The following is a 25742-nucleotide window of genomic DNA, read 5'->3' on the forward strand; positions in this document are numbered from 1 at the left end:
AATGCTTTTAAAACAATATTTAACTCTCTTTCACTTCTTTCTTTCTCTGCCTGGTCCCCTTCTCCCCTCCTTCCCTTACTCTCCCCTTTCTCTCCCCTTCCTTTCTTCTACCTTCTTCCCTTTATTCTCTCCTGCTCTCCTTTCTTCCCCTTCTCTCCTTTCTTCCCTTCCTTTCCATTTTTCTTCACCCTTATTCCTCCTTCACCTTCTCTCTTTTCTTCTTCATCTTTTTTCTGCCCCTTCTAGTCTTTTTTCTTCTTTTTTGCTTCTCCCATTTCCCCTTTCCTCCTCCTCCTTCTTTCTTTCTCTCTCTCTCTCTCTCTCTCTCTCTCTCTCTCTCAATCCTTCCCACTCTTTTTCTTTAACTCTTCCCCCCCCCATTTCTTTCCCCCCTGCACCCCCTCTTCTCCCTTTCTCTCCACCCTCCTGTGGCAGTTAATCATCCCCATCAACCACAGAGTTACACTGAGAAAATATTTTCCTTGCGGACCGTGTCTCCCAGGATGGCAGTAGGAGCAGAATAGTTGCAGTGTACCCCTTCACAAGCTCGTTTGAAGAAGTCTCTGGTTAGCAGAGCCGTGGCCATAAAGAACAAGGGTGTCTGGCCACCAGCCATGACCACTGCCAAAGGGACCACCCTGGCATGTGGAACCTTTAGGAGCCTGTGGGTATAAGCAGGGCATTTCCTTATATGCTCCCCCTAGATGCTTCTGACTCGGCTGGGAGGATCTATGGTTGGGTGAGGTGTCCAGGAGGACCAGGGAGACTGAAAGCAGCTGTGTGGCTTCCTGGAGGATAAAACAGTGACCATAATCAAGTAAATTTTCAGATTCAGACAATCTTTATACCTGCCTGTGAACTGCTGTGTGTCACTGGGTCTCATGACTCCAGGGACAATGACCCCATTATGGGTATGTGGGAGTCCTTCGGTCCCTTGTTCCCTCTACTGCTTTGGGTAAACCAAGGTAGATAACGCACTGATAGACAGAGCCTAGGTGTTTGAGTGTGTTTCAGTTTACAATTGGATTGACCCCAGAGATAGGCTAAAAGACTCTTCAAAGACTCTTGGGAACAGAAAGGCACTGGTGGGCCCAGCTGAAGATGCTGGGAGATTTGAGTTGCCTTGCATCTTCTCTGTGATACAGCAGGCTGCTGCAGATTGCAGTTATGCCCATCTGTAAAGCCTTTCTCTTTTGTGTCTGTCAACATGGGCTGCTGGAACAAACAAAATGTTGCAGACAGAGTCACTTAGCATCTGCTTCTCACTGCCCTGGAGACTGTGGACAATCTCAGCTCAGAGAATCAGCGTGGCTAGATTCCTTCTTGGTTAAAGACACTTGGTCTCTGACTAACAAGGCTGACGCGGGCCGGGTGAGGGTGTGGGAGAGCTTTTGGGGGCACTAATTCCATCATGGGCCGCTGTCCTTATGGCATTGTTATCTCTCAAAGGTTCAACTCCAAACACCATTGGAGCTTAGCTTTTGAAAAAATGAATTTGGAGGCCCAGAGTATCTTTCTGCAGGATCCTGCTCAATCTTGGACTGCAGCGGTGGGGTTCTAGGTTGGGGGGGGGGGGAGATGCAGAGCAATTAGCCCCTCCACAGCCAAAGCAGAGATCCCGTTAGGTTCCTCTTGCTCCGCCAATGAACCTGGCCACCTTCTACTTGCAGGCTAGGCGGTATGGACCATGCAAGTAGAACCTAGAGTGTGTGAGCTGTAGGAGGGGCCCTAGCCTAGCACCCCCAGGCTCAGCACCACACTGGGAACCTAGCCTTAAGGTATCAGTATCCCTTCCCCACCCCCAATGCCTGGCCTAAGGAAGCAGACAACTCTCTTGTTCTATAAAGGTCAAATCCGGTTGTCAGAGCATCTGCAGCAGCCCGCCTGCTGTTTCACCCTTTGTCACTAAAGGATCCAACTTCCTCAGAAAACAGAAGGGTGGCCCCATGGTGGCACCGCATCCTCCTCAAGTTTCAGTCATTTCTTCGGGCTTCCTCCGTTACCTTGGTTTCTGGCTAAGTGCAGGTAAATGATATGCGGATAGAATGGGGTGAAGACAGAGAAGGGGCATCCCAAAGGGAATAAAGGATACTGCTGCAGGAGGAGCGTCTTGTCTTCTTCAGGCTTTCTCCTTTGTGTGTCCTGCCTTCTGCCCTCCCTCAGCCCGCTTAACGCTTTCCCTAGCTCACATCATGAGCAAAGATGGGATAGCTCAAAAGCACAGCCTCCCTAGTTTGCCTCTACCTGGCTGAGTGAGGGTTTCTATTGCTGCAATGAAACCCCATGACCGAAAGCAAATTGGGAAGGAAAGGGTTAATTTGGCTTACACTTCAACATCACTGTTCATCACTGGAGGAAGTCAGGGTAGGAATTCAGAGCAGGGCTGGAACCTGGAGGCAGGAACTGATGCAGAGGCCATGAAGGGGTGCTGCTTAGTGGCTTGCTCCCCATGGTTTGCTCAGCCTGCTCTCTTATAGAACCCAGGACCACCAGCCCAGGGATGGCACCACCTCCAATGGACTGGGCCCTCCTCCATCAATTACTAGTTAAGAAATGACCTTATAGCTGGCTCTCATGGAGGCATTTTCTCAATTGAGGTTCCCTCTAGTCAGATAACTCTAGCTTGTGTCAAGGTGACATCAAACCACCCAGCACACTGCCTCATCTTCACCTACATCTCTTTCAGTCTCTGGGAGGGGAACCTGAACCTCCCCTTCCCCTTCTACCCCCTCCACTCACTTCCCCTCCTTCTCTTCTCTTTTGTGGCTTTTGACTTGTGCTGTGGAGACTACACTTGGCCGGCATCCCCCGAGTCCTTATTCAGCTGTGAACATGACCACCCTTTCCTCCCAGCCTCCCAGGTAGACTTGAGTCTTGCTCAGTCTCCAGCTGAGCCCAAATGTTTGTATGGGAATAGGAATCCTGCCCCCACCTCCGCTCTCCCCTCAACTCCCTGTGTAGTTGGTCCTTCTTAGGTTAAACTTCCTGGACAAAGCCACTTACTCTCCTTCCTTGCACAGAGAGGGAGGAACTCTGAATTCCTTGTTTCATTTGCATAGCCTATCCATCCGTTCCCATGGAAACCCAGCTCTTGCTTTATGACAATGAGGTCCGACTTCCTCTAAACCCCTGGGATCTAGTTGGTCACCCCCACTGATCATATTTATTCAATTCTGATTCCCTCCCATCCCCTTGAACTCCCTCAAAACTGCCCGCTGCTACGCAACAGGAATGAACTTGGGCTCTCTGGTTCTAAACCCATCCCTTATGCAAACTGCCGCAAACTTCCGTCTGTATGCTTGCTACTCCAGACATCCATAGCCTCCTCAATTGATACTCATCTCCTAGAGGTCATAACCCCCCCCCACCCCCACCCCCAGTCAAAGCCTCCTTTTGTCCTCTGGCCCCAAGCTGGGTTCTTCCCTTCGTCTCTACATTTCTCAGATCTGGAACCAACGTTAACTTTTGTTTTATTTCCTTTTTCATTTGGCGTGGACACAGTTGACTCCTAAGACTCCAGTGTCTCCTTCTTACATTGGCTTCTTGCAAATGGGGGCGAACCTTGGGCATCTGCCTTCCACTCAGTCATCTTTAGCAAAGGTCTTCTAAATGCCCCCGAAGCACTGTCCCCGCACCTGTGAAGCACTTTTCCCCCACCCTGTTTTTCCCCTCTTCCCTGGAGCTTCTCACCCTCTGGAACACTGAAGATCCATCTCATGGTACTTTTCTGTCTCCATGGCCTGCTATTGACTGAGCCCTGTAAATATTTGGTAAATACAACATGTTTGCATAAGGCACTGCACAGTCAATCTCCTAACAATGCCCCGTGTGTCTGTGGTCTTGTGGGACTCGGATGTTAATTTCGTGGCTTCCCAGGAATTTGTGGCTGACATTTGGTGACCACCCACCTAGATTTTTGTAGCATTTTCCAACTGTACATCTTACCAGTGCATCCTACATGCTAATAGGTTGTGCACCCCTTTGTGTGTAGCCCTTCCTACTAGAGAGATAGCTCTTGCCCTGGTGCCTCTTGAGAGCAAGGCTGTTCTCAGACAGCTGGTTCCTCACGGAGCCTGATTTCTTCAGCCTTTTGATAGAGTTCATTCTGAGGAATCAGTATCACACCCAACTCCAGGAGATACTTAGGTTCTGGTGGCTTTATTTTTAGCTTAGGTTGTTATTTTCTTGTCTAGTGTGCCAGAAACCCTTATCAAAGAACCGCACTCAGTCTTTTTTGATTTCTGCATCCCAGGGCTCACTCCTCTGAGGGTCTTGTTCCACGGGCTTGTTTTTAAAGTATGCCTCTATGCTGTCTATTATACCACATGTGTGCATATATGCACACACTTTCAAGTTTATGTGAGATTTATTTTAAATATAATAAACGCAAATACAGAGAATATTCATTACCTCTCTATCTATATTGACCTATTCAGAATATTTTATCCCATTGGGTTTGTTGTACATTCTCTGTCTGTCTGTCTGTCTGTCTCTCTCTCTCTCTCTCTCTCACACACACACACACACACACACACACACACTTCTTTTCCCTGGCCCATTTGAAGATAATTTGCATGCATCATGTATTTTCCCCCTTTAAATATATCAGCGTGTAGTGTTCCTGACCACAGAGATGTGTTTTTACAAAACCCGGTTCAGTGGCTACCATTCTAAATTTCCATCAGTGAGATACTGTAGCCCCCAGGCAAGTCCCAGGTTTGTTAGTCGACCCTACCACATCCTACTTCCCTCTGGTCCAGGATCAAGTGTAAGGTGATCTGTTGCACTGACTGATGGGTAGACGTGGGTAAGTAAAACCATGAGAGCCCGGAATAAAAGGGGGTATCAAATATTTATTGGGGAACACTCACAAACAACACAGTCGAGTGCCACCATGGTCCTTTGCTCTATGGGTGCTGGGAGCTGCGATTAGATCTCCAACACCACTCAAAAGAGCAAGCGAGCCTCCTTCTCTTTTTTAAAAGCAATCACATCTGCAGTGATCAGACCATGCCCCTAAATTTGGTATCCCCAAAAGCTATTGGCTGAATGAATTCCCGCAACACAGATACCATCCGTCACATTAACCTCCTTTAACCTGCCGAATTTCCAGTCTGTCCTTGTTTTCCGTACCATGGACACTTGTAGAGAACTATTTCTAAGAGGAAAATCCCTCTATTTGCTTTGGGATTGGATGGGCAGGATTAGTTTATGGTTCTAGTTTTGTTATTGTGTTGCCTTGTTGGGATCAGGGCCATGCTATGTAGCCCTGGCTGGTTTGGTAGCCCAGGATAGCCTCCATCTCGTGGCAATCCTTCTTCCTTAGCCTCCTGTCTGCTGGGATTGCAGATGTGGACCACCACGCCCAGCTGATGAGACGGTCTGTTCTTGACTAAACTCCTGCCGAGTGTTGTATCAATCAGTGTGTCGCCTCTAGACTCGATCCAGTCCCCATCTGTCCTGGGTTGGAGGTGCTGATTTGATTCCACTGGGTCAAGCACTGCCTTGTTTTGCCATTAGACAACAAACGTGTATTTTCTTCTTTGAGACTTAGAAATCATCTGTAACCTAAGGTCAGGCAAAGCTCCTTCTCCATCCTTTCATTTGGGTTTAGCATCCATTTGCCGTGTTTTTCTGGTTGGGTTTTCACTGGGTAGCCTCAAAGGCTTTCCTAACCCTGTGATAAATCTGTCAGCAAGAAACTTTCTTCACCCCTGTATCTGTGATCTGTGTGCTGAGTCCAGTTCCCCCGCCCCCTCTCTTACACACACACACACACACACACACACACACACACACACACACACACACTTAGGTGCCTTGCAAAGATTCCAGACTTCCGTAGAACATATTCCTATTGTGACCCACATGTGACGGTGACTTAGTTGTGCCATGAGGAAGGAAAAGATGTGCCCTTTGGGTGCTTTCTTGGGTTCCTTCCTGCTGTTGAGAAGTCCCCCCTATAACGCAAAGATCTGAGGCACGTCTGTCAAATTATTGTGCGGCTAGAAACAGGGAAATCCTAGAGTGTCAATCATGGATGCTGATCTCCTGTAGCTGAGCCTCTTTTGACACAAAACCATGTTATGAGTCTTTGAGACTCACACAAGAAAGGCAAAATGAGAATCTTTAGGTAGAAGTATCTTTTTTTTTCCCTCAGGAATTATAGGTATGGATGCCTACAGGATCAAGTAGACGACTCTAGCAAGTGAAGGCAGTTAACACTTTGACAAGGGTGGGCTGCATGACTCTGGAGAGCACATACTTCCCTCAGAGAACTAGCAGCCCCCAGAATCTGACTTGTTGCTTTGCTGGGATACAGCTGTGGGGTTCCCATTTTCCAGACTTTTATGTCAAATTTGAAATCTCTCCATCTCTACACCTCATCACCTAATTCTGAAAACATTAGAATGCACATCAGAGCCATGAGCTACGCCTGTTATCCGTGTGCCTTACAACCCCATTCATCAAAGTGAGGTTAGAGGCTCAATGGGTGAACTTTGGAGACTCTTCTGGATGGTCTTGTGAGGTTTTGTTGTTGTTTTTGTCTAAAAGAGAGAAGCCTTCACTGTTTCCCTTGATGTCCCATTCAGAATACAAAAACGAATAAAGTCTATACTTTAAAAACCAAATCATCTTCTTCCCATGCACATCTGAAAGTTTATAACCCCCCTAAGCAGCAGTCCTGATCTGGCCTTGGTGTAAATGTAGTTACACACAGTATTTAGGGGTGAATTATTAGTCCCTCCCCCGAGGCCAAGCAAGACAGACGAAGTGTCCACTCTTCCTTCCAGCGCATGCCCAGCCCTTGCTGAAAACCCAATCCTAAGATCATGCCAGTTTAGTCGGGACCAGGAAAAAAAAAAAAAAAAACCTGCTCTGTGGATCGGTTTGCTTTGTTTTATTGCTTTGCTTAGCAAACACACTCCGAGAGGACACAGTGTGTCCTGCTGCAGTCAAATGCTATGCCTAACACATGCGTGCTCTCTCAATCCCCTGCTCTCCCCACTCCCGTTCTGCTAATAAAGGGTCATAAGAAATGACAGCTTCTCACGTGTTACACATTTCTCAGATGGCAGGATTTCTGGGTGCCTCTGGACCCCATTCTGAATAGCTAAGCTGGACTTGAGGTTTGAAAATCCCATACATCTTTTGACCTATAAAATCAAATAAAACCTACCGGTTCCTGTTTAGAATAGACTATCAGTTTTCCCTTGACTCTTTGCTTTCCTTCCTGAACAACCTTCTGTCTCCTCTTTCCATGTAAATAGACCCAGGCATCTAGGCCTCCTGATAGGACGTTTCCAATGCTCTCTACTTTCTAACAGGATTTTAGACGTGTACGGTGTCTCTTACCTGACCAGGGGACACTGGATTATAAATAGTATCTGAATTTCTGCCCTGGATTCTTTATATTTTATTGATTCATTTTTTTTCCAAGATCAGGGTAACATTTAACCAGTTCCAGATAATTAAATTTTAAAATAGTCTGTGAGCTTGGTTAGGGGATATCCTGAATGCATTGGCATGTTTACATCTAAACTCATGTTCTTGTTTGTTTTAGCTTATTTTGCTCCTTTTAAACATATCATTAAAAGGAAATTTATTTCCTAGTTTTAGTCCCAAATCTAGTTAAGCATCCTTATAAAAATAGGAATAATTTATCTGGAAATACTCCGTCATTAATATTCAACACTGTCTGATATTCCCTTAGAAAGTATATCACTCATTCACATACCATAAGCACATTTGAACACTAGATACATACAACGAACATCTGGAATCTTTTTTTTATTTTTTTTTTTTGTCTTTTTTTGTTTTGGTGCTGACAGTGGAAATCAGGATTTTGCATTCAGCCGTGCCCTAGCCTATCTGTGCCAGGATATTAATCCTTGATATTCCAGGGACCTGGGCAGCTCTTCCTGGTGACAAATAGCAACCCTGCTTCAGGAAAACTGTCTTCTGGTGTCTCCTTGCCAAGGGCAAGGGAGTCCTCTTCTGTCCTGGTTTTTGCAAACTCAGCCTCCCAGAGTACAGACCTGAGGCACCGTGGCTCATGCCCGGTGTTTACTTTCATTTCCAGCCGCATCTGGAGGCCAGCATTTATGAATTTATTCCCACGCCTTGCAACAGTTTACTGAGTTTGTACATTGAGGGAAGGGAGGGAAAGACGAGGCCCTGTGACTTGTCCAGCGTGACATGGAAGGGGAGTTCCGTGGGCAGACCGTAAACCCCAGGCTTGCTTCTTAGCATCTGTGGCCTGCCTGCAGACGGCAAAGGCGTGAGCAGACCATGTTTGTCTTGGAGGTCGAGTCCAGAAAGTTCCATGGAGTGTTCTCCATATATATACAGCCAGCATCTTTTTAACCCACCAGAGGCCAAGGAAGAGAGAAAAAGGCTGTTCAGAAGCAGAGGGCCCTGTGTCTCATGGGGGAGAGCAGGGATGGGCACCTAGCCGTGTTTACTGTTGGGGCAGTGCAGTGGGTGGGCCAATTCTTGTGACGTACTTGAGGCTTAAAAAATGGTCATAAATCTGATGTCTGTCCAACAGGGCTGGCATTTTCTTTTCCTTTAACAACCAGGTTTTGTGTGACTAAAATTTTATTTTAATTTTTTTTTTTCCAATTAGAAGTCCTCGCAGGTAAGGTGGGACCCTCCTCCCATTGCTTGCTCTAGAGTGTTTGGGGGAGGAAGTAGTCTTCTTTCTCCATGGAGAAAGAACTTCATAATTTCTCATTCTTATTGAGGGCACGATCAGCCCCTCAGCATGAATGGACACCCAAAGTTCCACATTCGAGAACTCGGCTTTGACCAGCTGGCCTTGGTTCTAATAGAAGTACCCCAGACAAGTCAGTAACTTCCCCCTGTGGATTCCCCACTCTCCCCAGAGTACGTCAGGAACCAAGGGGGCGAGTGCAGGGGAAGGACATGCTGTTTGTGGCTGCCAGCCACGGACCCTCCACTGCAGAGAAAAGTGCCAGGATGTCCTTTGAGTGCGTGGTTTGGCTCTATGAGACCTCACGTCTGAGGTGAGCCCGCCAAAGAGACGGGCACTTTTTGTGGTGAGAGCCTGGGGCCTGGATGCAAAGCTTAGACAGAGGGAGTGTGTGCTTGGAGAAGGTGTGGCCCACCAAAGAAGAGAAAAACCCCCATCTGTGAGGAGACTGGCTGCCAGGTCTCTCCGCGCAGGGAACAGTGAGTAACTGTCGGGAAGCTTGGCTGGCTCCAGCATCCAGGTGTGCCCTGGCCAGTCAGGTGTGGCATATCGTGTCATGTAAAGAAGAAGTGTGAGGTCTTAGTATGCACTTCTGGCTCTGTTGCAGCTCACCTCTGCCCACCTTTGCCAGAGCATCCCCATCCACTGGAAGGGCAATCCCATCCAAACGGGGATGCGACCCATGTGCCTTCCCCCTCAGCTGCGGTTCCTGCTCCCACCTCCATCGACTAGATCTTCATGTTTCATTTTCTGCCATGTCCCAGCCAATCTTCAAGCCCTTGGATCTGAAGAAATCCTTGCTTTTTGGGGCCGTTTTTCTGGCCCTCGGCCACCCTCAACTGTTCGGTTATTTGGGCTTGGTTGTTGAAGGGTGTGAGACAAATTGGGCCAGAGAGGAGAACTGGAGCTTAACCCGGCTGGGTGGGATTTCCTTGTGGGCTGTGGGTGGGAGGCAGAGATATGTCCCCCAGCAGAGACCCCTGGATGAAACCCAGCCTCTGACAGGCCAGTACTTTTCCGTTGGTGGGTAGGGCGGGGTGGAAGTAGACTTTGCACTGGGGACCAAGCAGCCTAGGGATTTTCCAAGGTTGCCTTAGGGAAGTTACCCCAACCAGGGGTAAGGGAACAGGGAGTCTTCATTTTGTTTGTTTGTTTTTATTTTGAGACAGGTTTCTCCATGTAACAGCCTTAGCTGTAATGGAACTAGCTCTTGTAGACCTGGTCTCGAACTCAAAGAGATCCGCTTGCCTCTGCCTCCCAAGTGCTAGGATTAAAGGCATGCGCTACCACCGCCTGGCCCATTTTATTTATTTTCGAATGGCTCTCATTGTGATAAAATGTTGAGTGACCATGCAGGAGGCTCCCATCAGTGCCTGCCCAGAATGCACTGGGTCACGATAGGATGGGCAGCTGAGAAGGTGGCAACTCAGGACTGGGCTTCCGTCCTCTAGATCAGTGGTTCTCAACCTTCCTGACGCTGCAACTCTTTCACGCAGGTCCTCATGTTATGGTGACCCCAGCCATAAAATTATTTCATTGCTTCTTCATAACTGTAATTTTTCTACCATTATGAATGGTAATATAGCTATCTGATATGCAGGATATCTGATAGGTGAGCTAGAGGGATTGAACCCACAGGTAGAGAATCGCTGTTCTAGAACCAGTTCTGTATGCTCAGTGGTGGCTGCCAGAGGTGGGCAGGTGTCAATGGGGCTCTACGTCTCTTTCCTTGCCTGATGAAGAAAATCAACATTCAACAGCCTTGTGTCCTCATGGGTCTCATGCTGTCTCATGTTTAGGTTAGGCTCCCCCGCCATACACTTTTCCCAGATTTTCTGTGATCTACAGAGTAAGCCTTGAAGCTGGGTCCACACGATTGGTTTATACATGGAGTCCAGCCAGCAGGCAGTTCCCAGTGTTAATCTGTACATGATTAAGCTAATTGCGGTCTCTCTTTAGAGGGGTCATATTATCCCTGCAACCTTCTTCCCGCCTCCATATCTTTCATCTTTGCGGAAACTTTAGGACTCAGCGTAGGACCCTTGTGTTTGTTCAGGACCTGTGTTCCCGAGTGACACACACGTGTGTAGAGACTTGATCACAAGCAAGCCTGGGCCTCTGATACGCTGGGTGTGCCCAGTCAGTGCTGAGCTGGTAGCTCTGAGAGAGAGCTGGGTGGGGGTGTACGGTTGTTGATGGCCAGTGTATATTCTGGATTGCAGTGTCCCTGTGGACTCCTGATACTCAGCTGCTTCCACCTGGAGACAAGGCATCAGTGTGACCATATTTAAGCCTGGTTATTGATCCTGCAATGTGCTGGTAGTCAGAACTGTGGGATTTGGGAGGCTGGTGTGTTCCTCTTGGCTGGAGAGAAGGTGTGCACACTGGCCCACAGCCTGTGTATTAGTTCTTATGACAGCAGGAATGAGCCATCCCAGAGATGTTTTTCTTAGAAAGACAGTTGTCTTTGCAAGTGCCGGGTTCTGATTAGGCATTGGGATAGGATGAAGCCTCAGTCCCTCCTACTGATGGCTGTGTGACTTGGTGGCCTGCTCCCCACAAGCCTGCTCATCTCAGGACTGCATCCACTTGGTACTTTCTGCAGGAGGGCTCAGGGAGCCTGTGTATTTTGTAGCATCGCTCGAAGCTGAGAGTCTGCCTAGATGTTTGGAATTTAGGAGTATTCCCCAAAGCTTCTGGTTAAATGGCGTAGTTGCTGTGGATATCTGCTGGGAGAGCTGGGGCATTGTGGAGGAAAAAGTACAAGTCCTGAAGACATTGAAGTCACATCGCTAACACCAAGGCTTGAGGACCTCCATTCTAGGCCTACCTCTGTTTCCACGCTGGGACGGTCCTTTATGCCAAAGTTAAGCTCTCTGGATGCATGAACTGTACATTACAGGAGAAGAATCATCACCAAATCTGGTCTATGCCGTTTATGAAGATGTAAGTGTGATCACAAAGGGCATGGAGGCAGACCGGCGTTTAGCTCACCTGGGAGAGCATGACGCTGGACTCTGTCTCCAACACTGCATAAAAACAGGTACAGTGGCACATGCCTGTGGTCCCAACACTGAGAAAGTGGAAGCAGAGAGAACAAAAGATCAGGGTCATCCTCGGCTGCATAGCAGGTTCGAAGCCAGCCTGGGCTACATGAAATCCTGTCTCAAAGCCAACCAACTAACCGACCAACCCCAAACAAACAAAAAAACAAACCCACAAACAAACCAAAAGGTGCAGAAGGTTTTCTGTCTTTCTTTTGCTATGAATGCCTGTCTCTAAATAAATGTTTAAGCAAGTATGTCTGTGTCCTGTCTGGGCAGAGATTTGGGAATATAAAATACAGCTACACTTTCTCTCATTGTCAATGACTAGTGAGCTAACATGCCCTGTGGTGTGATAATAGCCCTACGGGGGTTGATGGACTGAAAATGCATCCGAGTCAGAGTGGCTTAGCAACCACCAGTAGATCCCGGCTCTTGGAGCCCATGATATCAACAAAGCTGTCCTGCAGACTGTCCACCACATTCCTCCAGTTTCTGGTGGATTTCTGGTAGTCTTTGGCACTTCCTGGAATGGAGATTCATTGCCCCAATTTCTGGCTTCATTGTCTTATAATATTCGATCTATACATGTCTGTGTTCCTCTTTCCCCTTTTATGCAGACACCAACCATACTGAATTCCAATGCCGCCTTACCTTCGTGTGACTTCATCATGACTAGTGACATCTGCAGTGACTCTTTTTCCAACTAAGGCCACATTCTTAGGAGCAGAGGGACTTCCACATATCGTTATGTGACTGGATGCAGTTCACTCCACAACAAATGATAAAACGACTAACCTCCACAACAAAAGCATAGATGGGACTCAGATTGAAGTTCTCCCAGTTAATATCCCATCAAGGCGAGGTCCTTAAGTAGAATCCTATCGTGTGTCCAAGAGGAAGTTAGTAATTTATGGGGAAGAGTAGATGCATCTTCCCAGTGCTTCCTAGACCAGTGCCTTAGCGACCAGCACACGATTTCAGAACGTTTCTCCTGCATGGTTCCACATTTTTTATGTTAAAACTGCATGAGGAGGCTGGGCAGGATCATCATCTGGAGTGAGTCCAGCATTGCAGGACATACAGGATATGATGAAATCATAAAACATTAGAATCTGTGGCTTTTCCAAAGCACTGAACCTGCTGAACCTGAGAAGTGCTTTCTCTCTCTCCCTCTCTCACTCCCCAAGCCAGATGGAAGAGTCATTAAGAACGTCTTGATAGCAGATAGAAATTTTTTTTCCTGAGGTAACCAGGGATGAAAGAGTCTAGAGAAGAGAAGAAAATCATTCCCATGTGGTTCCATGTCACTCCATGCCATTTCTAACCATGTAGAATACTTATTTCAGGTACCACGAGGCACTCTTTTTTTAGGGGAGCGCCAATCCAATCCAACTTCCTCATTGGGTGGGTGAGAATGTAAGGTCTTCTTGAGGTCAAAGTCCCAATAATTGAGATCCCATTGTCAGGCAGTGGCAGGGCTGACTGTAGGCCAGTAGGGAGGGGACATTTGCCAAGGGACAACTGTCAGTCCTGAGGGATGCTCCTGGCTTCTAGTACCTAGAGGCTAAGGATGTCACTACCACTTTTGCATGCACAGAACAGTCTCCGCAGGGTCCGACCCCAAAGGGCAGCAGTGTTTGAGCTGAAAGACCTGCCCTAGGGAGAGGCTCTTAGTTCTTACTGGGGTGACTCTCCTCTAACGTAGCTATATTTAAGCCACAGCTCTGCAGCATGGTGCACCCCATAGAAGCACGGAGAGGTGTTCTTGTCTCCTGCACAGTGCTGGAGGGCAGCCTCTGGTTCTCGTCTCTTTCTCTGGATCACATAATATTGGATTTTGCCAACCATTCAGCTTGAGTTCCTGGTTATAACACAAGCCTGTAAAAATAGAAAAAAAAAATCACAAAGAAGAGTGTCATGAGAAGGGACTTCTGATTTCAGTTTAGTATTTTAAATACTTGCATGTCCACTCCTGGCTAAATAGCATCTTTCCCTTTAGGGTTTTTTAATAACCCCGTAGCCACTGCTGACCATGGCTTCCGCTGCTAGAAGATCCACCTTCTCGGCTCTCTGCTGGCCTTCCCTCTGAAATCACAGATCTCCCACCTCACCTCATCACTACCTCCCAACTTAGTTCTCAGGTGTCTCTAGATACCCCAGGGGAGACAGGAAGGATGAGGAGCGATGGTCCAGATCCAGCTGATGGAGCCAATAAAGCTGCATGAATGCAGGTGCCCATGGTGCTGCCCCTGGGCTCCCTCTGGGTGCCTCTCCCTCCCTTGTTTGGCTCCTCTCCCAGCATCCTTTACTTCTCTGTTATGTTCCTCTCATTCTCTTTTTTGTAGCCAGTTGACCATCTGCTAGCTGGATGCCTGGTGCCTACAGTGGTATAGCTAGAAAGCTCTTCCCAACTGGATAGGCCCCACAGCCAACTTAACCATGAGATAAAGAGCCTGGTAACTGTCTCTTCCATACCAATCAGTCAGTCCCCACATTGTCCCCAAGCCACATCTGCACAATGGACATGCTATATGCTAGGTAATGTTACATGCAATACATATACATATACACTTATGTAACCCATTATAATCCATGTCACATAGTATGAACATTGGCTGTTCTTGTTGATGGAACCCAGAACATTGTGCCTGTTAGGAAAATGTTCTACCCCTGAGTCATGTCCTCAGTTCTTAGATTTATGAAACAGAGCCTTATTCTGCATTCTAGACTGGCTCAATTGGGCATGCGAGGGTGACAAGGTATGTGCCATCATGCCAGGCAGACTGGCTATTAATTGTTTTATTGTATGCATGATTTGGGGGACATATGTGCTGCTATGTTCCAGTGGTGGTCGCAGTGGTCAAAGGACAACTTTGTGGACTTGATTCTCTCCTTTCATCTTCATGTGAATTCTAGGGCTAGAAGTGAGGTGGCCAGGTGTGTGTGGCAAGCACTTTCCCCCAGCTGAGTCATCTCCCACGCTGTCCGGTGACTGCTTGTATGTCATCATTCTTCCTGAATGTTTGACCTTAGGTATCCTGGGACCTGCCTTCTCCAAATTTCTGGAGCCTGGTTTAATGCCTGGCCTAGAATAGGTGCTCAGTCAACACCAAAGCGTCTCTGTGGTCTGGAGGCGATTTCGGATAAAGGTTTTGCATGCCCATACCTTGCTTGGTGTCATTTGAAGTTTGCTTGAAGGCTTTGTGGTTTCTTTTTCTCTTCCCTCCATCCCTCCTTTCTTGCTTCCCTGCCTTCCCTGCTTCTTGCCTCCTTCACTCTGTCCTTCCCTCTCAGCGCTGCTGCTGAGTTTCACACTTTTGGGTAACTGACCTACTATGGAGTTATACCCTAACCGTTGTGATCAATTTCTTTAAGAAAATTCCTTCCCCCAGAGAGACATGTGGCCTCTGAGAGTTGTGCTAATCGGGCTGGTGGGTGGCAGTGTGGTTGGACTATATGCAGAGTGGTAAGGGTATATACATGCAAACCTCAGGCCTCCTATGGCTGGGCCATCATCATCTCCCAGTCCCTGGGCACTGGTGGGGGATCTGGAGGGAGCCTGGAGCGCTCTGAGTTGACCTTTGAAGTACACCCCAACTTTTTAGCTACAGCCCAGTTCCTTCTGTATTGATGACCCATCCCATACTATCTTAAGTGTTTTACAAGGAATGATTGGAACCTCAAGACAGCTGTAAACATAGGAGATACTTTGGTGAGCATTTGTGATAGACGAGGACCAGGAAGTGTGGGGATGCTGAAGCCTTTCCCTCAGGCTTCCAGATCTTACGGGTGGGGTTCAGACTCCTAGCGCAGCCAGACGCTGATGTGTTCTTTTTCATAACGAGTCTGAGTTGAGTGCAGTGGCATATGCCTGTGATCCCAGGCTTGGGACACTGAAGCGGGATGGTCCTGAGTGTGAGGCCAGCCTGGACTAAATAGTTAGAACTTGTCATAACAAAACCAAGCATGAGTAAGCCTTGAGAGCCACGGGAGGCTTCATCTACCTCGATCCTGACTCTTGACTCCACAAGACACTTTGGGGTCCATTGTGGAGGCTCATCAGTTGGGTTATATGTATACCTGGAGAAATGATTATGAGGTCACTTGAGTCCAGGAAACATGGTGGACTGACAGGTAGCAGAACGGCTCTGGCCTAGCATTGTGTGCCTTCTCTATGCGCTCACCTAGATAGCAACTCAGGGGCACGGGAGCTGCCTCTGTCCTCAGCCTCACCGTAGAGCCGTTAAGTCGGAATTTGCCAATCAAAGCAAGACACTTGCAGAAGGAACCAGGGACCTATGCTGGCGGTTCCCCCTCCTTGATTAAAACGAAACCCATGACATCTTGAAATGACAGCCTGTCAGTCACTTGGGAAAGCTTGCAGCATGGAAAGGCAATCACCCAGACGGCTTTATTAAAAGCATGAGAATTTGCCTGGCTGAAGCGTTTAAAATTAATACTGTGAGCTAACTAAATAACGACCCATGCCTTGGAGAGCTGGGTTTGGATATCTCTGGCTGAGGCAGATGTTGATCTGGCTTGCTAGGGAACCTTGGCAGCTGTTGGGGGCCTTGGGGACCCATAGAGTATGCTGATCAGAGAGGATAGGTTCTGTCTAAGGACATCATGGGTTCCTGTAGCATCCCTAGAAGGGTTTCTACTGCCAAGGGCGTGTTCAAATTAAGATCACCTCATGTTTTCGCTCACCCTATGTAGTGAACAAGCCTCTCAGGGAGTGTGTGTGTATGTGCGTGTGCGTGTGCGTGTTGCTTAGGGTCACACTGTTTAAATATACCTCCCTGATTTTCTGTGATCTCATTTTCCCTTAAAATATCACTGGAAAGTGTTTTTGAGTTGAATGTTTTATTTTCCATTTAAACGTGGTGAAACCCAGACACGGGGGCTCTGTGTTGGCACCAGGCTGGTGGACCTGGACCTCGGATGCCTTCTGTGGTTCATGGCCTTTAGGGAACTGGGAGCAGCCTGCAGCCACAGTGACATCACAAGCCTGCCCAGGGACTCCGGCCTCTGTACAGCTGCTGGATACGGGCACTGTCTTTGCTGGGTGTCTCTTAGGACACAAATATAGTTTGAAAGGAGAAAATGCCATGGCCTTTTAAACTTTGGCTGTTTTCAGGTTTTTATTTTTATGCTTTTATTCTTTGCACAGAATGTTGGACTCTCTCTTTACACCCAAGTCCAAGGCTGTTCAAGGGAGTTCTAATGAGGGGAGCAAAGTCAGGCCACAGTTTGTGTGACTGTGGATGGAGGCAGGCAGGGAAAACCCAAGGGACACGTGGGCCACAGGAAGCAGCAAATCCGACATGACAGGAGAGAGGGCTCTGCCATTACTGAGGATGTCTACATGCTGCTGGCCTTGGGATGTGGTGGAACATTACCGGTGCGGTGCTCCCTCTGACAAACAGTCACGTGCTGGGTTACATGAAAGCCTGTCAGGGGATGTGGAAGGAAAAAATAAGTGGAGGAGAGAGTGGAAGAAAAAAGGAGTGAATTGTTAGTGGTACTGAAGACTATTTACAAAGGGCCAAGGCATAGTAAACACTCAATAAATGACATTATTATGGAAATGCTCCATACCTGAGGGTTGACAAGAGCCTATCCTGTTGGGATGGCCATGGGAACATAAAAAATGATTCGTTTTGAGAATGAGCAGAAGTCACCAGACACAGTGAGGTGATTTAACTTGACGTTAGAAGAGGGCTTCCCATCAGACGATGAGATGACTTTAGGTGATGCGTTTGGGTGTGGTGAACCTGAGATCATGGCAATCACCTTCTCTGTGGGCAGAAGGCAACCCGAAGCTTAGGAAAGAGACTAGGAGCAGGAATTCAGGGCATCCTGAGGAAAGGGAGAAAGAAAAAGCCCCAACCTGTGATAGAGGGGATGGGGCTTCAGAGTTGGGGTCCCAAGAAAGTCCCCCTCATCATCCGCTGCTTGGCCCTCAGTGACCTGTAGAGTTGGCAGAAAACTCAAGACCTTGGCTTTCCATCTTAGACCTATCTGTTGTGTGTTTGTGTGGGTGGCAGGCCTCTCTCTCATTCTTCCTGTCAGGGTCTTGGCCACTGTCCGTCTCAGGAGTGTGTCCTCTGCTGAGAGCCAGGGCTGTGTGACAGACACAGGGAAGTATGTGTGTTGTAGGTTCTGAACCAAAACACAGGTATCACCAGGGCCTTCTGTCATGGCACAGGAATTTGGAAAATGCCACAGAGCAGGTCGGTTCTACCTTGTGGGGTGTCCGCTAGGTTAGAACTCTCAGTCGTTCAAGCCAAGGCAGACTGATTCACAAGTGTCACTGCTGCCTCTGAGTCTATAATCCTAACTGCCTCTGAGATGTCAGATGGCATCTGCCACCAGGTCCGCTGACTTCTCGTCTCTTGCTGGGCCATGCTACGGGCCCAACAGTAGGGAGCCCTTGCCATAACAAACCTGAACTCCAACATGCAGCTTCCTGACCCTGCTTTCTGTTCTATTTCTGATTTCCAGCAATCTTGAAATTTCTATTTTATACTTAAAAAAAAAAAGTATGTTTACTATTTTATTTCCAGTCTGGAACAAACCATAATTTTTTTTTAATGTTGTAATGGGATTTATTTTTCTTCACAATGTCCATTCACTTTAGACACAGGGAAATGAGAAGACAAGTCAGCCATCGGTTTAACACCCAGAGACAAACATGGGGACCTTTTGTTTTCTCATTCAGCATTTTCATAATCTGTGTATTTCTGAGGTACTTGTAGTAATAGAAACAGATAGCACTTACTGATTACTTACTATGGGCCAGGAGGTATGCAAAAATGTTGATTATATTTAATTACTACAATAGAGAAACAAGCATGATCTCATCTCACATCTTCAAATAGAAAATAACACTTATGGGGCCCGGGGCTGTAGCTTAGTGATAGAGTTCTTGCCTAGTATGCACGAGGCCCTAGGTTCAACCCCTAGCACTGCCAGGATAAAAGAAGAAAAGAATGAGGAGTTAAGGTTGTGGAGAGCTTACGGAGGCAGGGAGGCTGACATCCATGCCTCAGTGCTTTGGTTGAGATAATGATGCCTAGAAGATACCTACAATGACTCAGCTAGCTAGTGGTCAAGTTAAGATTTTGTCCTGAAGCTCTCTGCCCCCAGGGTTCATGCATGTATACCAAGACTAATGAGGTGGTAGCACACGGAGCTTCCCCTGTGTCTTCACTGCCTTTGGCTCCTTGTGCATCTGCCTGCCCTCCACTTAGACCCTGAAATGTCACTTTATGATAGAGCTGTGTCACTGACTGGCTGCCTCCCTCACCCTCCTAACACCCTACAATCTCATTGGTTCCAAGCAGGTATTGTTATCTCTTTCTGAAAGAGTACACGTTTGCCTCTGCCATTGTGGAATTGGAGTTGTCTGAGATTTTCCTAGAAACCTAGAATGACTGTAATCTGCTGACACTACCTTTGTACATCCTTGTCTTCCTTTTCAACACTCTTGAATGGGACACTCCTCCTGGCCCAAGCACATGAAAGAACATTGTACATTGCTGTACCTCAGATACACGCACACTCACACGTACACCACAGTACCAATGAATGTATGTTTTAGGTAGGTGAGGTTGACCACATACAGTAAACCCTGCTCCAAAAATGGAATGCTTTGTTCCCGTGCCATTGTGAAGAGCAAATTGCCATCCTCTCCCCATGAGAACTTGGAAATATGTCTTAGTTATGGTTTCTGTTGCTGTGAAGAGACACCATGACTATGGAAACTCTTATAAAGGAATAGCATTTAATTGGCTTATGGTTCAGAGGTTTAGTTCATTATCATCATGGTGGAATATGGTGACATGCAGGCAGACATGGTGCTGGAGAAGGAGCAGGGAGTTCTACATTGTGTGATCCACAGGCAATAGGAAGTGAACTGTCTACCACACCGAACATAGCTTGAGCAAATAGAGACCTCAAAGCCCACCTTCACAGAAGACACACTTCCTCCAACAAGGCCACACCTATTCCAACAAAGCCATATCTCCTAATAGTGCTATTCCCTTGGGGGGCCATTTTCTTTCCAACCACCACCAAAGGCATCCTGTTCTTTTAGCCAAGCCAACCTGATAGAGGCATCTGGAACTAGTTTCATGGGTGGACTTGTAAGCATTAAAGGTAGAGAAGATTGTCCCTGCCCCTGCATATACTACAACCTTAGTTTTCTATCAGTCTTCCACAGATAGACAACTAGAGCATAGGTGTAAATTCTTTCCCACTGACCAGGGCCTTGTCTTTGAAGCTCTGGGCATGTCATACCTGGGTTGACTGAAGAGTTCGACTAGGAAATTATCTTCCCTAAGAGGGACCCCCAGAAATACATTCACAACACACACACACACACACACACACACCACCACCACCACCACCACCACCACCACAATGCTTGTTCTTGTAAGATGAAGGGCAATCATCCCTTGGGTTCAACATGCCTATGTATCTGGGTACCAGTTCCTCAGCGATCTAGCTATCTGATGAGTAAGGACTTGGGTACCGGCTCCTATAAATGACCTCTCCTGAGTTGGTAGAGGTCCCTAGAGGAGTGCATATGTGTGCTCTCCAAGTAGACTTTCCAGAGTTAGTTGGAATAAATAGGAGGTAAATGGCTCCCTGGGAAGGTCAGTTCATTGTTGATCTTGGGCTGTGTTTGTGTAAATTAACCCTTTATTTGGGATGCCCTAACTTTTCTTCCTTGTGAAAAATCCTACACCTTCTTACCCATCTTTGTATCGCTGCTTCTCTCCTGAAGGCTGCTCTATGTGGGTGTGCTGGACTGGGCAGGTCGTGGGAAAGATCTCTAGGCAGCTGGCTCGTCTGAAAGCCAGGCCTAGCCAGTGTAGGGAGGGCGGGCAAGAGAGGAGGCCTTTCTACCCTCCCTCGGTAGGAAAATAAAAGAGATAAATGAACCCTAATCCTGACCCAGGGGCGAATCCCAATAAAGATCCAGGTTAATTCTTCCTGTTGATCCAACCCTCGAATTCATTGTGAGAATTAGAGAGTTCTGAACACTAATTTGCCAGATCAGATCGTATAATTATCTTTTATAGACCCGAGTGTGATGTATGCTGGGTGTTTGTGCTCCAGGGGCTGAGTACCTGTCTATGTTTGGACTTTAGAAGTCCCTCCTGCCAGGCTTGAGCATTCCACATACAGGTGGGGGTGGGAGCTACTGTGGTCTCTGTCTGTGATCAGACAGACCCAACAGTGTTCAAAGCCCTCCCCCAGTGGGGAGACTTTCACATGATAAAACAAGGGGGAGTTTAAGTGGAACTACAGGGGAAAAGGTGAACCCCATGCAAGGTTATGGTAGGGGCCAGGTATCTGGCCGGAGTGGGCATTTCTAGAAAGATCCCCCTATGAAGCAACAATGGAGCCTTCAACAAGGGTTCTCAGCAAAGCCCACCCAGTTTGGAGACTGCAATGAACACATCACTTCCGGATCACATTGTGATGGTTATGCTCTTATGATTTCATTGTTCCCTTCCACCATAAAAACATTAAAATTAAAGTTTTATGGCTGCGATGGTATAAGGATGATTAGTACCCAGGCCGGATCCGTTACCTAAACATTACTGTGACTGTCATTACTATGGACATCACTGGCTCTGGTTTTGAAAGACATGAGAACATCTCTGTGGGCACGTAAATGTAATTGTAGCACGGTGGATGTGGTGGCCTTGGGGATGGTTCTGGAAATGGGACCCAGGCCGGTGGCCTACAGAGAGCTTCTTGGCCTATTTTGCAGAAGTCACTCCCATGGGAATATTTATTTATTGTAGTAAAAAGTCACACGCATGGAACATGCGGTTCAAGCAAATGAAGGGATCACGAAGGAGCTGATTTGGGTTCAGCGACATGGTGAGATCTGGTCAGGTGTGTGCTGCTAGTTGGCCTGCTTTGGAAGGTGTTCCATTCAGCCCCTGCCCATTGTCCTCCACAGTAGAGGGCAGAAAGGGCCATACTGGCATAGCGGGAGGTGTGGGCAAAGCTCAGCCGAGCTCCTAGGAGACATTCCAGCCAGTGTGCCAGGAACAGACTTAGTATCCCTGGATAGTAGAGCTCTCTCTCTGGGAGGTTTAGGTGGCCACGCCTCTTCAGAGAACAGAGTGAAACAAATGACTAGTGGAATGCAGAAATCTCTTGAGATGCACAGCTGCCCAGACACAGTCTCTTGGGCTCTGAGCCCAAGCTTCCCGCATGCCTCGTACTCCACGGTCCCCAGAAGGGGAGCTGCGGCTGAGAGAGGTTGTGGGTGGCTTGCCTGAGTTCCTGGGGGTGTGGGAGGATGGAAGAGGGGTGTCTTTGAGCTCAAGCTACTTACTCATTGTGTATTAAGGATTCCCAGCCTTGGGTTTCCCTGGGAACACATTAAAAATGCAGATTCTAGGCTGTGATGTTGTCCAGTGGGTAAAGGATTTGTCACACAAACACGAGGACTTGAATTTAAATTCCCAGAACCCATATAAAAGCCAGGTGCAGTAGTGTAGGCCTCTGCATTCCCAGAACTCTAGTGAGTGGAGAATTCTCGAAGCTCGTGCCTCGGCTAGCCTGGTGTCGATAGCAGGTGAGCAGTGAGGGACCCTGTCTCAAACAAGGTGGAAAACCAGGAGCCATGCTTGAAGTTGTACTCCAACTTCTGTAAGCATGGCTTGGCATGCACATCATGGCACATGCGCACCAGCACTCACAAGCACATACATCACACACATAACACACACACAAAGATAAAAATGTAAATGTAGCTTTCTCAGGTTTTTTTCTCTACACCGTGAATTCATTTTGAGCCACAACCTCAGAATTTCTCAGGGTATCTGAGGAGGTTTCCTCCAAGTGCCCAGGTCTCACTGGAGACCAGTCAGGACCACTGGCATGGGATTAGGTCTTAGCATTTTACAGAAACCTAGAAAGAGGGGGATGGTTCCAGAACCCCTCATTCCCCTCTTCATGACACTCCCTAACTCTCTAAGTTCAAGAAGACCTTATCCTAGGCTTCTGACCACTGCCCACTCTATTAACTTAGCTGAAGTGAGACTTCATGGGGTAGTGTGAGGAATTAAGATGGCCTCATTTTAAAATCAATTCAAAGCCAGGCGGTTGTGGTGCACGCCTTTAATCCCAGCACTCAGGAGGCAGAGGCAGGCAAATCTCTTAAGTTCGAGGCCAGCCCTGTCTACAAGATCTAGTTCCAGGACAGGCACCAAAACTACACAGAGAAACTCTGTCTGGAAAAGCAAAAACAAAACAAAAACAAACAAACAAACAAACAAACAAAAAGCCAACCAAACAAAATAAATTCAGCTCCCTCCCAGAAGGAGGGGCAAAGCCAAAAGTGTCTCCATTCAACCGGGGTCTATCTTGAGTGAGTTTATAGGGTGTGTTCCACCCAGTAATAAACTGAGGATAGATGGATGAGCGGCCACTTTGTAGAAAACTGGAATGGGAATCTGTTCGAGATGCAGGGATGGAGGTGGAAAGTAGCCTGCCGTTTTGTCTGCTCTCTGGGATTGAGTTTTCTACTTCTCTCAGTTGGCCAGTGAGGTTCCAGGTATAACACAGTTCTTCTGGGCGCAAGTGGTCAATTTGGTTTGCCCGCAGTCAGGAACCAATGCAGGAGGCTGGGATGATAGCTCAGGCGTAAGCCTGAGGATCTAAATTCAATCCCCAGCACCACCGCCTATGTACAAAGCATTTATAAACCCAGTGCCAGGGAAGGTAGAGCAAGCTTGCTCTAGATACCAGGTCCCAAGACCCAGATCCCAGTGAGAGACCCTGTCTCAAAAAATAAGGTCTATAGCTCCTGATGAATGACACTTGAGTTTGATCTCTGGCCTCTGCCCCCATGTCCACACAGGCGTACACACGTGCATCCTCAAAAACGCAGAGACTATTGCATTTGAGGCCCGAGGCTGGTCCTTGTATAAGTTCATGGGCATGATAGTGGGATGCAGGCCCTGTAAACATGTCACTGGAGAGGCCCTATGGTGCATGAGGCCCCCTTCCCCCATCTGACCTAATGGCTGGTGGGGTTACCTGCAGAGGGCCAGCCCCGCCCTGACTTCAGGAACTCAGGGACCCCAGAGTGCTGGTATGTGAATGTGCACTCAGCCACCCAAACAATCCTTTCTCTTGTGTGTGAAGGTTACCCGTTTTCCATTTCAAGTCTGATTGTATTCTTTTCCCCTCTTGTCTGTCTTCTCTGTGTTTTCATTTGCCAACCTAAGGGTCTCGAGTGAGTTCTTCGAGCCTAATGGTGGGGAGGCTTAGAATGGGGCTATTATCTTTAAACACCGTTTGAAATTCTACTCTTCCTGGCGTCTGAATGAGATTGAACAGAGGCCGGATTTAAAGATTAAGTATCTGTTTTAACAGCAACAACAACAGCAACTCGGCTGATACCTGCCCATTTGTTCAGGAATTACCTGCGCTAGCTCACACCCCAGAAACCCACAAGGTGCAGAAGGCATAGCAGTTAGAGGTTATGGACTGGTGTTTACGGGAGTGTGGTGGAGGCCAGGTGTGGAGCCTGACAGTACGAACGTACTGCCCCGTTGAATGAGTTCAGACGTACAGTCGGTTCAGCATGCGGAAATAATGGGATAGGAGGCTGTGTGAAAGGAGCAAGCGAGGACGAGGAAACCAGCCCCTTTGGTAAAACGCTTGCCTTGGAAACCATGGGAACCTGAGTTCCATTCCCCAAATCTGCATAAAGAAAAAAAAAGCTGGGAGTTGAGAGTAGTGGGGAGGGTGATGGCATACAGGGTGAGTGTGCACACACATAGACACATAAATGTGCACCTGCATATGGCGTGAATATGCACACGTGTGAATGAATACACATGGGTACACACATGAGCACACACATGAGAGGTCCCACTCCAAACAGAACAGCTCAGCATTCCAACCATCCATTATTTTGCTATCAATGTCCATTGTTAATAACTTGAAAAGAATATCAGTATCCCTTGTAAGTCTGTTTATGTTGAGTTGATTCTAGGTTTAGTTTATTGTTTTTTGAGAGATGTATCTCTTTGAAAGTAGCTTCGAGTTTGTCGTGACCCCAGTTGCGTGGATTTCTTCTGAGATGTGGTTTCGCTGCATATTGAAGGATGCTCAGCAGCTGTCAGCCAGATGAGGTGGCTCATGCTTATAATGTCAGCGCTTTGGAAGCTGAGGCAACGGTACATGAGTTCCAAGGCCAGTCTGGGCTGCATAGTGAAAACCTGTCTCTTGAATGAATAGAAACTGCAACCCTTAATCCTCTATGTCCCTAAAAGGTCTGACATTCAGGGTCTACCCCCAGCAATGACGAGTCTGATGATGGTGTGTCCAGTGTTGTCCTGCTTACAGATTTAACCCTCCCCTTCTCGTTTTAGGTAGGACCAGAGGTTTCTGTCAACGGTGGAGCAAGGACAAGAGAAAGGTGAGCTGTGAGTGGCTGTCTCCGTGCAGCTGGGTCCTTTCTGTTCATTCGCTTTGAAGGTGGAGTTGTGTTCCCTTGTATGGCCCCGGATGTAGACACGGCCCTAACGCTCTGGGTGCCTAGCCAGAGCGCAGGCAGCAGGCAGCAGGCAGGGGTCTTGCCGTTTGCTGTGGGAGCGGGATTAGACAGTTGTAAATAAATATATCATGTAGTTAATCCAGGCGAGGCTGTACTCCGGGCTCTCCTTCTTGTCACTGAGGTTCGTGTAATTGCTCACTCCTCCTGGAGCTCTAGCAGATAGGTTACAGTATGCCCAAAGGCCAGACAAGGAAATTGAGGTATAGTCACATGCCTGAGATGGTGTGGGTAATTTGGGAGAAAGTCAAGACTCAAAGTCAGGTCCGTCCATATCATTTGCTTTTCTGTACTGCCCTTTTGCAGTATAGAACAGCCCCTTTGCCTTCCCACAACAAGTTCTTGCTGTCTGTCAGAGTTCAGAGCAGGGACAGTCTTGCAG

The 25742-nt window shown here is 47.6% G+C and overlaps 1 long non-coding RNA gene across 1 annotated transcript in view; it reads left to right on the top strand.

Annotated features, from left to right (window-relative positions):
• The window catches only part of LOC121436109, a 156771-nt gene that overhangs the window by 105924 nt on the left and 25105 nt on the right, over window positions 1–25742 (top strand). Inside the window, exon 2 of the long non-coding RNA XR_005972652.1 lies at window positions 25179–25225. This is a non-coding gene — a long non-coding RNA (uncharacterized LOC121436109). The remainder of the gene's footprint in view (window positions 1–25178; window positions 25226–25742) is intronic.

The sequence above is a fragment of the Microtus oregoni genome, unplaced genomic scaffold (genome assembly GCF_018167655.1).
Source record: "Microtus oregoni isolate MIOR12 unplaced genomic scaffold, Mior012 000048F_ref0000485, whole genome shotgun sequence".
NCBI classification, from domain to species: Eukaryota; Metazoa; Chordata; class Mammalia; order Rodentia; family Cricetidae; genus Microtus; species Microtus oregoni.